Source organism: Halichoerus grypus, chromosome 2 (genome assembly GCF_964656455.1).
Source record: "Halichoerus grypus chromosome 2, mHalGry1.hap1.1, whole genome shotgun sequence".
Classification (NCBI taxonomy): domain Eukaryota; kingdom Metazoa; phylum Chordata; class Mammalia; order Carnivora; family Phocidae; genus Halichoerus; species Halichoerus grypus.
Window position 1 is genome coordinate 50549494 of NC_135713.1, and position 15310 is coordinate 50564803.

Here is a 15310-nt window from a genome sequence, read left to right on the forward strand (position 1 = left end):
AGCCAGATCAATTAGGCAAGAAAAAGAAATAAAAGTCATCCAAATTGGAAGGAAGTAAAATTGTCTCACATTGGCAGATGACATTTTACATGTAGAAAACCCTAAAGACTCCATTAAGAAAACTGTTAGAATAAACAAATTCAGTAAAGTTACAGGGTTACACAATTTACAAAAAGCAGTTGTGATTCTATACACTAACAATGAACTATCAAAAAGAGAAAATAAGAAAACAATCCCATTTATAATTGCATCAAATTGCAAAATACTTAGGAATAAATTTAACCAAGAAGTGAAAGATCTGTACACTGAAATCTGTAAGTCATTGATGAAAAAAATTGAAGAAGATACAAATAAATGAGAAGATATCCTCTGTTCATAGACTGGAAGAATTAATATTGTTGGGCCATCTACAGATTCAATGCCATCTCTATCAAAATTCCAGTGGCAATCTTCACAGAAATAAAACAAACAATCCTAAAATTTGAATGGAATCACAATAGGCCCCATAGAAGCTAAACCAATCTTAAGCAAGAATAACAAAGCTGGGGACATCACACTTTCTGACTTCAAACCAAATTAAAAGGCTTTCATAATCAAATCAGTATGGTACTGACATAAAAACAAACATATCAATGGAACTAAATAGAAAGCTCAGACACAAACCTATTCATATACAATTAATTTATGACAAGGAGCAAAGAAGATACAATATATAATTTATCTTTGAAAAATAGTGCTGGGAAAACTGGACAATCACATGCAAAAGAATGAAAGTGGATCCCTGCCTTATACCATATGCAAATATTAACTCAAAGACTTGAACATGAGACCTGAAACCATAAAACTCCTAGAAGAAATCATAGGCGTTAAGCTCCTTGACATCAATCTTGGCAATAACTTTTGGATTTGACACTAAAAGCAAAGGCAACAAAAGAAAAAACAACTGAAACTACATCAAACTAAAAAGCTCTGCACGGCAAAAGAAACCACCTATAAGATGAAAGGCAACCTATGGAATGTGAGAAAATATTTGCAAATCATATGTCTCAATAGGGGTTACTACATAAAACCATAAAGATCTTATACAACTCAATAGCAAAAAACAAAAACCAATCAGATTTTAAAATAGGCAGAGGATCTGAATAAATATTTATCCAAAGAAGAAATACAAATGGTCAACAGGTACATGGAAAGGAGCTCAACTTTATAATTATCAGAAAAATACAAATTAAAATCATAGTAAGATATCATCTTACACCTATTAGGATGAGTGTCATCAAAAAGACAAGAGATAATGAATGTTGGTGAGGATGTGGAGAAAACGAAACCTCATTCATTGTTGGTAGGAATGTGAATTGGTGCAACCACTATGGAAAACAGTACAGAGTTTCCTCAAATAATTAAAAATAGAACTGCCATATGATCCAGCAATCCCATTTCTGTGGGATTCAAGGGAAATAAAAACAGGCTATCAAAGAAATATCTGCACTCCTATGTTCATCGCAGCATTACTCACAATAGTCAATATATGGAAACAACCTAAGTATCTATCAACAGATGAATAAAGATGTGGTATATACACAATGGAATATTATTCAACAATGAGAAAAAAGGAAATCTTGCCATTTGTGACAAACATGGAGAGACCTTGAGGACATTATGCTAACTGAAATAATCCAGACAGAGAAATACCAACACTGCAGGGTATAACTTATTTGGGAAATCTAAAAAAAGAAAAAAAAAAAGTCGAATTCATAGAAACAGACAGTAGAAAAGTGGTTGCCAGGACCTAGCAGTTAGGGAAAATAAGGAGAGTTTTGGTAAAGAATATAAATTTTTAACTATTGGATAAATAAAGTCTGACATTCTAATGTATAAATTGGTGCTACATTTGATAACATTGCATTGTATAATTGAATGTTACCAAGAAAGTAGAACTTAAATGTCCTCACCTAAATATATGAGTGTGTGTGTGTGTGTGTGTGTGTGTGTGTGTGTGTGTACGCATGCAGCACACACGTGTGGTCATTAATGTGTTAATCAGCCAAATGGGAGGATTACTCTCACAACATTCAGGGATATGTTGTTTTACTGTGCTTCCCTTTATCGCATTTCCTACCTGCTTCAGAGATAATGAGGGGTGTTTTTTGTTTGATTTAATAAATTCAAGGTTTATGACAACACTGGGTAGAGCAAAGTCTATTAGCACCATTTTTCCAATAGCATTTGCTCATGTTGTGTCTTTGTGTCACATTTTGGTAATTCTTCCAATATTTCAAATTTTTTCATAATTATTATATTTGTTGCTGTGATCTGTGGTCAGTTCTGACTTTTCCCTGAGACACAGCAATATTGAAATTAGGACAATTAATGACTCTATAATGGCCTCTAAGTGTTCAAATGAAAGGAAGAGTGACGTCTCTCACTTTAAATCAAAAGCTAGAAATGATTAAGCTTAGTGAAGAAGGCATGTTGAAAACTGAGATACATCTAAACCAGGCCTCTTGCACCAAACACGCAAGTTGTGAATGCAAAGGAAAAGTTCTTGAAGGAAGTTAAAAATGTTACTCTTGTGAACACACAAAGGGTAAGAAAGTGCAACAGCCTTATTGCTGATACAGAGAAAATTTTAGTGATCGGGATAGAAGATCAAACCAGCCACAACATTCCCTTAAGTCAAATCCTAGTCCAGAGCAAGGTCCTAACTGTCTTCCATTTTATGAATGCTGAGAGAGGTGAGGAAGCTGCAGAAGTCTGAAGCTAGCAGAGGTTGGTTCATGATGTTTAGGGAAAGAAGGTGTCTCCGTAACATAAAAGTCAAGGTGAAGCAGCAAGTGCTGATATAGAAGCTGCAGCAAGTTATCTAGTAGACGTATCTAAGATAATTAATGAAGGTGGCTGCACTAAACAACAGATTTCAATGTAGAAAAAACAGCCTTCTGTTGGAAGAAGATGTCATTTAGGACTTCATAGCTAGAAAGGAGAAGTCAATGCATGGCTCTAAAGCTTCAAAGGACAGATTGATTCTCTTCTTAGGGATTAATGTGGCTGGTGACTTTATGCTGAATCCAGCGCTGAAAATCCATTCTGAAAATCTAAGGGCCCTTAAGAATTATGCTACATCTACTTTGCCTGTGCTCTATATTTAGAACAACAAAGTCTGGATGACAGTTCATCTGTTTACAACATGGTTAACTGAAATATTTTAAGCCTCCTGTTGAGACCTACTGCTCAGAAAAAAAGATTCCTTTCAAAATGTTGCTGCTCACTGACAATGTACCTGGTCATCCAAGAGCTCTGATGGAGATGTACAACAAGATGAATGTTGTTTTCATGCTTGCTAACACAATATCCATTCTGCAGCCCACAGATCAAGGAGTAATTTTGACTTCCAAGTCTTAATACTTGAGAAACACATAAAGTCTATAGCTGCCATATATAGTAATTTCTCTGATGGATCTGATTATGGTGAATTGAAAACCTTCTGGAAATTATCAATATCCATCATCTTAGGTATCATTAAGAATATTCATGATACATGAGAAGAGGTCAAAATACCAACATGAACAGGAATTTGGAAGCAGTTGATCCCAACCCTCATAGATGACTTGGAGGGGTTCAAGACTTCAGTGGAAGCTGTAACTGCAGATGTGGTAGAAATAACAAGAGAACTAGAATTAAAAATGGAGCCTGAAGATGTGACTGAATTGCAGCAATCTCTTGATAAAACTTGAATGGATGAATAGTTGTTTCTTATAGATGAGCGAAGAAAGTGGTTTTTTGAAATGGAATCTGTCCCTGGTGAAGATGTGAAGACTGTTGAAAGGACAACAAATAATTTAGAATATATACATAAACTTAGATGATAAAGCAGCAGCAGGTTTTGAGATTGATTCCAATTTTGAAAGAAGTTCGACTTGGGTAAAATGCTATTGAACAGAAATACGTGCTACAGAGAAATTGTTTGTGAAAGGTAGAGTCAATCAATGTTTTAGATTTCTTAAAATCTATTTTAAGAAAATGCCATATACACCCACCCTTCAGCAACCACCACCCCAATCAGTCAGCAGCCATCAACACTGAGGCAAGACCCTCCACCAGCAGAAAGATTATGACTACTTGAAAGCTCAAATGATGGTTTGCATTTTTTAGCAAAATAAAGTTAGGCATGTACTTTTTTTAGACACATTATTGCACACTTAATAGACTACTGTATAGTGTACACATAACTCTTATATGTATTGGGAAACAAATAGAAATGGATTTCCATAGAGGAAAAATTTCCAAATTTTCTCAGTTTCCCTTAATGTCTCAGGAATTTTTTCATAATATTGCTACACCAAAAGAAATACCTAACAGTTCTGATTATTGAGTAGTTAGCTCCCAGCAACTTAATAAATATTTGTGTCCTAACAACTTAGAAGCTATGCTTAAAAAGTACACAACAATTAAAAGAAAAAAAAAACCTAACATTTTTATTTCATTCTTAAATAGCCACAATAACCTACTAATGGGATCTGTATGCCTACTGGGCACTGCACAGCTTCTGAAATTTTAGAATCAGATTAGGTACTGCCACCCTCATTTTTTCTTCCACGTTGACTTTTGCATGTATTTACTGTTAATCAGAGCTGCCCTTAAAATTTGCAAAACTATGACACATAAAAAGAAACATGGTACAATCTAATGTTGAAATTGTGAACTACCATAAGCTATTACTTTGTCCAGTTTCTGACATGTTGAGTATTACTTTTTCTCTAAAATTTAAAAATATCTGACAGTGCCCTGTGATGCTTTGGGACACAGTTTGGGAACCATCATTTTTGAATCACATTGAACAAAAATAGACACAAGGGAATCCATCAGTGTGATTCCATTTGCATAAGATTTAAAGCACAGGCATATATGCTTTTTTCAACCTTAAGGAGAAAAAACTAAGGCCAAGAAGTTAGCAACATCACTAAGTAAAAAACCCAGCATTTGGGCCCCTGAATTTGCTATCTAGGTCTTATGGTTAGGTCTCCCTTTTAAACTCTTGGAGGGAGGCGGAAGGATCTCAGCATAATTTTAGAACTGAAAGAGACCCTGGTGATCATGTAGTCCACATTCCTCATTCTACCAAGGAAGAGCTGTAAGCCCAGAGACAAAGGAGTGTCCAAGTTCATAGTGGATAAGTGGCAAATACCAGGCTTGACCCCATGGCTATAGTTCTCATTCTACTTTGCCTGTCTTCCATGTTTATTAAGTTGTTTTTGCATCCTTCTAGCACCCCATTAGAACCACTGCCCCTCATCTAAACCTCTGCCTATGGACAATACTCAATAAATGTCATTATGGGGACTGAACAATGATGGACTATCCTCTCAGACATGGCAGCCAGCAGTGATCACCATTTCAGAGTTCTGACAGCCCAACCCAGGCCTAAAGAAGTCTTTTTTATTTTTTATTATCTTTTATTTTTTCCTAAAGTAGTCTTTTAAAATAAGCTTTACTAGTTGCTTTTTTCCCATTATGAAGGTAATACGTGCTCATTATAGCAGATGTGGAAAATACTTAAGAGTAGAAGAAAAATATTTTTTATGACCTAAGTAAAACTCCTATTAACACACTGATAGTTTTCTAGCTTTTCGCCATGAATAGCTCATATACAATGTGTTTTAGTCTAACATATTACAAATATAATTGGGATTTCTACTTTACTACATAACTTTTTTTATTTTTATTTTGCACTCATGTCTCCCCCTCATCCCTGGCAACTATCCGTTATCTGTATCTAGGAGTTTGTTTTTGTTTTGTTTAGGTTTCACATATAAGAGGGGTCATATGTTGTCTTTTTCTGACTTGTTTCACTTAGCATAATGCCCATGAGGTCCACCCATGTTTTTGCAAATGTCAAGATTTCATTTTTATGGCTAAATAATATTCCATTGTGTGTGTGTGTGTATGTGTGTGCGTGTGTGTGTGTATATATATATATATATAAACTACCACAATTTTATATATATAAACTTTATATATATACCACAATTTTATATATATAAATTTTATATATATACCACAAAGTTTATATATATAAACTACCACAATTCTTCTTTATCCAATTTTATGGCTGCCCAATATTTATGGCTAAATAATATTCCACTGTGTATATATATATATATATATATATCTACAAAGAACTATACATATATATATATATATACATACACATATACACACAGAACTACAATTCTTTATCCAGTGTGTTTGTGTGTGTATGTATTTGTGTGTGTGTGTGTGTGTGTGTGTGTATCTCACAATTTCTTTATCCATCATCAACGGATGCTTAGTTTTTTTCCATTTTGGCTATTGTAAATAATGCTGCACTGACCATGGAGGTGCATATATCTTTTCAAGGTAGTGTTTTATTTTCTTTGGGTAAATACTCAGAAATGGAATTGCTACATTATATGGTAGTTTTATTTTTAATTTTTGAGGCAACTCCATACTGTTTTCCATAGTGTCTACACCAATTTACATTCCCACCAACTGCACAGGGGTTCTCTTTTCTCCATATCCTTGTCAAAACTTGTTATTTCTTATCTTTTTGATAAAAGTCACTCTAACAGGTATGAGGTACTATCTCTGGCTGTGATTTGCATTTTTTCTGATGATTAATGATGTAGAGCATCTTTTCATGTATTATTGCCCATCTGTATGTCTTCTTTGGAAAAATGTCTATTCAAATCTTCTGCACATTTTTAAATCAGAATGTTTTTTGCTATTGAGTTGTGAGGTCTTTATACAGGTATTAGCCCCTTACCAGATATATGATTTGCAAATATTTTCTCCCATTTAGCAGGTTGCCTTTTAATTTTGTTGATTGTTTCCTTTGCTGTGCAGAAGCTTTTAGTTTGATGTAGTCTCACTTGTTTTTTATTTTGTTGCTTTTGCTTTTGGTGTCAAATTCAAAAAAAAATATTGCTAAGACCTAGGTCAAGGAGCTTAACCCGCTTATGTTTTCTTCTTTCTAAGCCATTTTGAGTTAATTTTTGTGAGTGGTAAGATAGTGGTTTTATTTTGCTTGTGGCTGTCCAGTTTTCCCAACATCACTTATTGAAGAGATTGTCTTTTCCTCATTGTATATTCTTGTCTTTTTCATAAATTGATCATATATGCATGGGCTTATTTCTAAGCTCTCTATTCTGTTCAATGATCTATGTATATGTTCTTATGTCAATCCATTCTGTTTTAATTACTCTAGCTTTATAATATAGTTTGAAATCATGAAGCATGATGTCTCTAGCTTTGTTCTTTTTTTCTCAAGATTGCTTTTGCTATTTGGATCTCTTGTGATACCAGACAATTCTAGGATTATTTGTTCTGTTACTGTGAAAAATGACATGGGAAATTTGACAGGGATTGCATTGAATCTGTAGATTGCTTTGAATAGGTATGGACACTTCAGCAATATTCTTTTTTTTTTTTTTAAAGATTTTATTTTATTTATTTGACAGAGAGAGAGATAGCGAGAGCAGGAACGCAAGCAGGGGGAGTGGGAGAGGGAGAAGCAGGCTTCCCGCCGAGCAGGGAGCCCGATGTGGGACTCGATCCCAGGACCCTGGGATCATGACCTGAGCCGAAGGCAGACGCTTAATGACTGAGCTACCCAGGCGCCCCTCAGCAATATTCTTACAATCCATGAGCATGGAATATCCATTTATTTATATCTTCTTTAATTTCTTTCATTAATGTCTTATAGTTTTCAATATACAGGTCTTTCACTTCCTTGGTTAAATTTATTTCTAGATATTTTCTTTTTGATGTAATTATAAGTAGGATTGAAGAACACACGGATTTAATCCTTGGTATTAGAAATCAGGATTGTGGTTACATTTGTGAAGATGAAGAGGGCAATGATTGAGGAAGGGGCACATCAGGACCTTCCAGAAAGTTAAAAAAAATTCTAATTTTGATCATGTGGTGGTTTCTTGAACTACATAGAACTACATACATTTGTGTGTTCATTTTATTATAATTCATCAATCTGTTGATGCAGATTAGTCTCAAGATTAGTCCATTGTTTTTGTGTGAGTTATATATACATAAATAAAAAGTATTTTAGTAAAGTAAAAACATTCTAAACAACAAAATATAGGAAATTATACCTTAGGGGTGAAACCCCTCTGATACCCAAGCCAAATTAAATACTTTTTTTTTTAGTTTTATGTTAGAGCATTATCTATTATCCTACAATTATGTACTTATTTGCTGGCATCTCTGGCTGGACTGTGAGCTTCTGGAGGACAGGGGCCATGCCTCAACTAACCCTAATTCCTTAGTGCTTCAAACACAACATGGAAGGAGTTTAACTATTTTTAAATTAAAAAAAAAATTAAATATAAATGTACTAACAGACTGTGGAACACACTGCTTTCTTTTCTCTATCTATTCAAATGCCCTGAGTAATATTTCTATCACACATCTGTGGCCTTTCTTTTTATAATTCCTTATGTTTTTAAATAATCATCTGTAATCTCCAAAGAATACATTTTTTAAGGGAAGGCAATGAACACACACACACACACACACACAATTTTTCTTTAAGAATGTATTTATATATCACAGAGTTCTAATGCTACTCATAGTTCATGAACCAGTGCCCATGCATGGTTTATTAATGGTTTACAAATTAAAGAAATTAATATGTGTTTAGAAATGGGTACAATTTGACTCTACTACAATATCTAAACATGTGTATAGTAAACTCATCTTGTGTATAACATGAACTATGTACCAGTCATTCATGGTAGAACTAGTTATTAAAGATGAATTAGACCAAAAAAAGTCTCTCTCTCTTTTTTAAAAGATTTTATCTATTTATTTGAGAGGGAAAGTGAGCAAGCAGAGAGAGAGAGAGAGAGAGAGAGAGAGAGAGAGGGAGAAGTAGATTCCCTGCTGAGCAGAGAGCCTGATGCAGGGCTGGATTCCAGGAACCTGAGATCATGACCTGACCTGAAGGCAGATGTTTAACTGACTGAGCCACCCAGGCACCCCCCAAAAGGTCATTTTTTTATCATAGTTTTAAAAGCTCTGCCATTGAATATTAGAGCTAGAGAAGACAAACACCATTATTTTACAAGTGGGGAAAACGAGACCTAGAGTTTACCCAGATCCTAATTTCCACGTTAGTGGTCTTTACACTATAATGCTACCTGCATTCCTTATATTAATGAGTTTCAAAGATAAAATCAGTATCATTGCTAGCATTATTAGCAGTAACAACTGTGGCTACTATAAATCCATATTTAATGTTTATAAGGTAGAACCACATGAAATTGCTATTTTTATATGAAAAAATGGTTAAGTATCTGTAATTTCACATGGCTCAACTCATTTATGAGTTGAAATGTTAGGAACAATATCAAGTGTTTTTAAAGCCTTAAAGAAGAGGCAACTGGAGTCAGACTACATAATGTCTGGCGAATTAAGTTCTTTCTAGGGTCCCATTTCCATAACCTGGAACTAATAACCTAGGCTCAGATTTATGGAGCCTTAAATGATCCTAGCCCTTAGAATGACACCTGGCAGGTAGTAAGTGCTCAGTGACTATTAGTTGTTCTAATTATTTCCAACATTAATTCTCAGAACAGTCTTGTGAAGTAGGAACATTTTATTCTTAGTTTATAGATGTGGAGACCGGAGCTTAAAGAGATAGTGAGATAATAACTTGAACCTTTGTCCATCTGACTTCAAGCACATTCCCTGTACCTCACATAGTAATTTTCAATTAAGTGACAGTTGAATTGAGTCAAATAGTCCCACTGGGGTGTTTCATCAGAATTGCCAATATTGGAGAGCATCTATCTTCTGGGACTCCTTAATAGTCAGTTATGTAAAAGACCGTGCAAGCTATTTTACATTGTGATTGAGAGAAACTAAGTTCACCACTTTTTTGTTTTTAGGTCTAATTGATGAGAATGCTATAAACAATAAACAAGCTGATGGTTATCACCTCTGATTTCATAACAGTTCCAGCTTGTATTATACCCTTAAGTATTTCTTTCACCTGCCAAAGGACCCCCCAAACTCCAGCAGCACCATCGTCTGGAATGCTGAGAAAGGAAACTCAATGTGGCACCTGCTAACTAGACCCTGTGCTGTTAAACTTGGTCAGCGTTTTGTACAAGAGCAAAAAAACACTGCCGACTCTTTCTCCTTAAATAGAATACATAGTCAAGAAATTCCTTTGAGGAGCAACAAGATCCGATTGAATTTTTCAGAATTTTCTATTATTCTATCAAGTTCACTTGACAGCAAAGGACAAGCTGCCTTTCAAATGCTATAAGTGAATGCATCAGCAATTCAGAAGGAAAAACGTGAGTTATTAAGTAGGAACAAGTCTTTCTGAATATATTTACACCAACTTATGGAAACCACTGTCCTCAGAAACCTCCATGACAATCTATTTTCTAGTCTCACTATTGCTTTAAGGTTGACAGATGATAATAAAATACAATGAAATTACCTTTGAGCTCTGAAATGTACATCAGCTCACACATTCCTCATGGCTTGATTTTTATTTTTCCAACACAGCTCATTCACTTTCAATATTATTCCCAAGCACTCAAGGTTTATATCTGGGGAATATAGCTACTTACGCCTATTTCATGTTTGCATAAAGGTAGGGAATACAGATTTTATTATATATGTTTATGTACACACAGACACAACATACATGTATATACATATTAGTTAAGAGCTAGAAGGGGCTTTTGAGATCATCAAGTCTCCTTTTGTTGCCTTACAAGTGAGGTCTCAGAAGTCCCCCAAAAAATGGTATCCTGGAGGCCACATAGCAAACTGACTAAAGCTTGAGAGAATAAGAATGTGGCAAGAGAATAAGAATGTGGCAAGTACCAAGTACCTGAGGATTACAGCCAGTATTTCTCATACATAAATTCTTATACCACTTCTACGATGTTAGTATCATCATTCTCATTTGATGATGAGAAAACTGAGGCTAGAAAAAGTAGCACAGACAATATTCTCTCTACTATGCCAGCATTTCTCCAAAAACATTCACTCTGGCATCATTGATTTTTGCCGTATCTATACACTAGCTATATTGTTTTCTTAACCTTTTCCTTAAATTGACTAAATATTTATATTTTTAAGATTTATTTATTTTATTTTGAGAGAGAGAAAGAGAGCATGAGCAGGAAGGGCAGAGGGAGAGGGAGAGAATCTCAAGCAGACTCTGGACTGAGCCCCAACTGGGGCTTAATCTCGTCACCCTGAGATCACAACAAGAGCAGAAACCAAGAGTTGGCCACTTAACAGACTTTGCCACCAGGGGCCCCTTGACTAAACACTTATATAAAAAAACAAACACTTTTTATCACAAGTAAATGTCAAACAAATACAATGGGCCATAAATTGAAGGTATCCATAAAAGTAAATAGAAAGAAACAAATTATCACTGAATTCTAGCTAGATTCTGCCACTCCCTAAAGACACAGGATTTGCATCCTACTCTCTTTGTTAAAAAAGATTAGCAATGGTTAGAGAGGTATTAGTGGCTATGAACATCAAACTGAGACTTAAAGATTGAAAGAGAATCAAGACAGGGAAACTTTCACTACTTGAAAGTCATGTTGTCCTATCTTGGATCATTCCGAGTCCTGCCCTGGTACCTCCTCCTACTTTGAGAAACACTGTAGCACCTGGGCAGATTCTCCAGGTATGGTTCTTTAACTCTAGTAAGCATCAGTATCATCCTGGAAGCTTGTTAAAAGCAGATTTTTGAGTCTTCCCCAGGGTTTCTGATTCAGCATGTCCCTAGTTGGGCCCAAGAATTTGCATTTCTAATAAGTTCCTAAGTAAAGCTGATGCAGCTGGCCCAGGAACCACATTACCAAAACCACTGCTCTGAGTCATACTTGGGGAGGAAGAGGTTGAGAACATGTCGCCATTAAGTTCGCTGGTGATTGCTGGGATTTGGAATTTTTATTTAATGAAATGGGTGAGACAAAGAAACCCTCAATGTATTCTTGTGGTCCTGCATTGTTTCTTCAATCTAGTGAGTTCAGACTGATACTACACCGCAACAGAGCAGCCTGCAACGCCCTTGGCTAAGGGGTCAGAGTACCTCCTGTTCAATAATACAGTTTGTTTGTAGGCTGCTAACTATCTACAAGGCTCTCTGCATTGGTCGTAGCAGCCCATGATCATTCATACTAAAAGCAGAAAATGAGATTCTCCTTCTCTCCTCTAGATGTTAAAAAACATTTAAAAAATGCCATGACAGTCACCATTCTTTCATATGGTTCTAATTAATAGCAATAACTAATAATTGTTAAGTGCCTCTATAAGCCAGTCATTGTGTGTACCAGGTGATTACACAGAAACACTTTGTTTCAATGTGAGGATGTGAAAATTTAGGTAACTTGTCTGACATCACACAATTACTAAGCAGAAGATCAGAGATTCAATTCCAAGTTCAATTCCAATGCCTATTTTTTTTCTAAGCCACACCACTGCTATTGTCACTACCCAATTATCAATCTCTTAATAGAAGCATATTGTATAGGGACTTAAAGTATGAGAAGGAAAAAGCACTTCATAACCTTGAAAGTTTGAGAAGGAAATTTTAAAATGATGTCACTACAACAGGAGATATCAGTGATATTTAATCAGCAATGAAGATAGAGCTCACTCAGTTCAAATCAGGATTGAAGAATGTCTGGCTAAATTTTACTTTTAGGAGAGTGGGTAAGTGTGTAGAATGAATCTCAGAAATCTGAACTGTTTTAACTGAGTCAGGAAGGAGATTTTTATTTCCTCCTGATATGGCAAGGGCTATTTGGAGAACTGGTGTGGTAGAAGAGATAACAATAGATTACAAGCCATGAGCCTTGGACTCTGGTTGTTATTTTGTCTTAGTAACTGAGACTTCATTTCTCTGGGTCCCAGTCTCACCATCTGTACACCGGGCAGCTGGGCGAAGCTCCCTTCCTGGCTCTGCCTTTAAGAATGGCAGATTCCTTCACCTAGATTTATTAGCACCATATGCCTCCAAATGATAATACCCATCTTTCAGTATAAGGAGAATATGGTTTGATTGCAAACTCAGCATGTGGGTTTCAACCTTCAGTCTTTCAAGAACCTATTTATCTACCCATATGTGAGGTTACCCTGTTATATTCTTTGGCAAATACGTGGTGACAACTGGAGGAGAGATCCTGAACTCTTCAAGGTAGAAAAATACAACTGATATCCATATAAACAGAATTTAAGAAATGAATTATCTGATAAATTTTTAAAAAGTCATCAATGGCAATGAAATTACAAATTCAGTAGGTGTTATTAGGAGTAATTATAGTAACATCTAGAAAGAAAACAACATCTGTGATTTGCTTGATTAATGGCTTAACGGAACAGTGGATCTGTTAAAGGAATAACATCCCTAGCACTGTTGACTATATGTCTGCAATCTCTGGAAACAGAGAAAGGCTTATGGGAGAAGAATGGAGTAGGGTGCCAGCTTGGCTACTGAAGGTCTGGTTCTTCCCCAGAATTTCAATTCCTCTCTGACTATCTTGACCCAAGTTGTGTAGCAATTTAAGAGGACAAATGAATTCCACCAGGTATATGAACTCTGGCAGGCTAAAGAACTAGTTGCTCAAAGTGATTAAAAAATTTACTTTTCACCTGTGACTGGAGAGGTTTTACCCCACGTCACAGTAGGATTATACTAAAGGTGTTCCTCACTGGCCTGCCTGCATACATGGGGCTTTTTCTGGAGGGAACAGTTTATACTCTGGGAGTAAAAATAGTTTTCTTTAAACATCAGTTTTTTTCCTTTGAACTCAAAGGAGAGTCAAAATTCCCGCCTAGAGTTGAAAACCACCACAATGCTTTGGAGTTTATAAAAATGAAATTAGGAAGGCATGTAATAATCTCACTCTCTTCTTCTAAGCTGTAGTTTCTTTCTGCTTTGAAAACAAGACACTAATTCCATCTATTTCCTCAGGCTGCGTTGGATGAATGCAAGATATATTATTTATCACAAAACATGTGCAGGTACATTCAGGCAGCGGACTCTTGCATAAGGAAGTAGCATTTGCCATTAGCTTTTCCTGATGACATCAATTAAAGAAAAATGCAACATTCTGTTACAAAAGGATGTGGATCTTTACCCAGCAAGCCAAATGACATATCAAATGCAGTATGAAGAAAAGTAGGTATATCCTGGGCCTGATTCAAAATTTAGGATTAGTGATCATAGGAGGTAATCATTCCCCCATTATATGGAAAGGGTCAAGTCGCTTTTACTTACCCCAGAAAAGCTGATGATCCTCCTGAGCAGGCTCCATTAGAAGCTATGGAAAATAGTACTTAAAAGTGGCACTATTTCTCTTGTACAGCTTGGCTAAAATATCATTTATCTTTCCCAAGGCATTTTTCGTTTCTCTGATTATATATGATAGTGTCAAGACAAGGCATTAAGCTAATACTGTCTTGGAAACTCAGAGATGATGATGGCCTGGCAAATAACAACTGTGGCCCATAAAGGAAATGGGAAAAATAAGCTGCCTCACTAGCACCACAAAAGAAGGAGAAGAATAGCAGGACTGTGAGTGTGGGCCCCAGGCCCAGAACAGTGAAGGCAGTGTTCTTGGCTTGGCTGCACATTTACACAGCACCATCACTGTTAGACATGGGTCTTGCATAAATTTCTACTTTCTGTGCATCAATGATCCAGCAATATCAAAATTCGTCAGTGTTTTTATTCTCTATACCTGGCACAAGAATGACTTTGTACATTTACCTTTTGCAATGCATGTAATTAAGTGTGAGACAATTATAACCTTGTAGTTCTCCTTGGGGGCCTGGAACATAATTCAATTACTGGGTTTCAAGGGCACTTAAAGAGAGAAAAGATTCTGCAGTGACTTTTATACATGTGCTGGTGATGAATTTACCCTCAAAGCCTCAGAAGTCTCATTTTGCAGCAGTCGTAGTTCTTTATTGATTACTGTTTGATTATACAAAATAAGGAAAGTGGGACCAATATATTATACTTACGGATTACGTGAATGCTTCAGACATACAGAAAACCAGACTTATTTATGGGCTCATGGAGAGTGCTGATTCATGCCCTAAAGGAAATTTTTGTGTATAATCTTTTTACTGAGTTGTCTGTAATTCTGCTAACTGGGGTAAATGTCATGAACCAATTGCCATATTGGTGGATAGTTATTGGTGAGTCCACAAATAAAACAAGATAGAGCAAGCAACAAGCCTATTCTGAGGGTAGCAAAAGGGT

The 15310-nt window shown here is 35.8% G+C and overlaps 1 protein-coding gene across 1 annotated transcript in view; it reads right to left on the reverse strand.

Annotated features, from left to right (window-relative positions):
- ATP10B (ATPase phospholipid transporting 10B (putative)) overlaps positions 1 to 14542 on the reverse strand; it is a 263147-nt gene extending 248605 nt beyond the window's left edge. The window contains exon 1 of the mRNA XM_078066512.1: positions 14321 to 14542. The gene's annotated coding sequence lies outside the window, so the exon portion shown is untranslated. The remainder of the gene's footprint in view (positions 1 to 14320) is intronic.
- Positions 14543 to 15310: the final 768 nt, after the last annotated feature.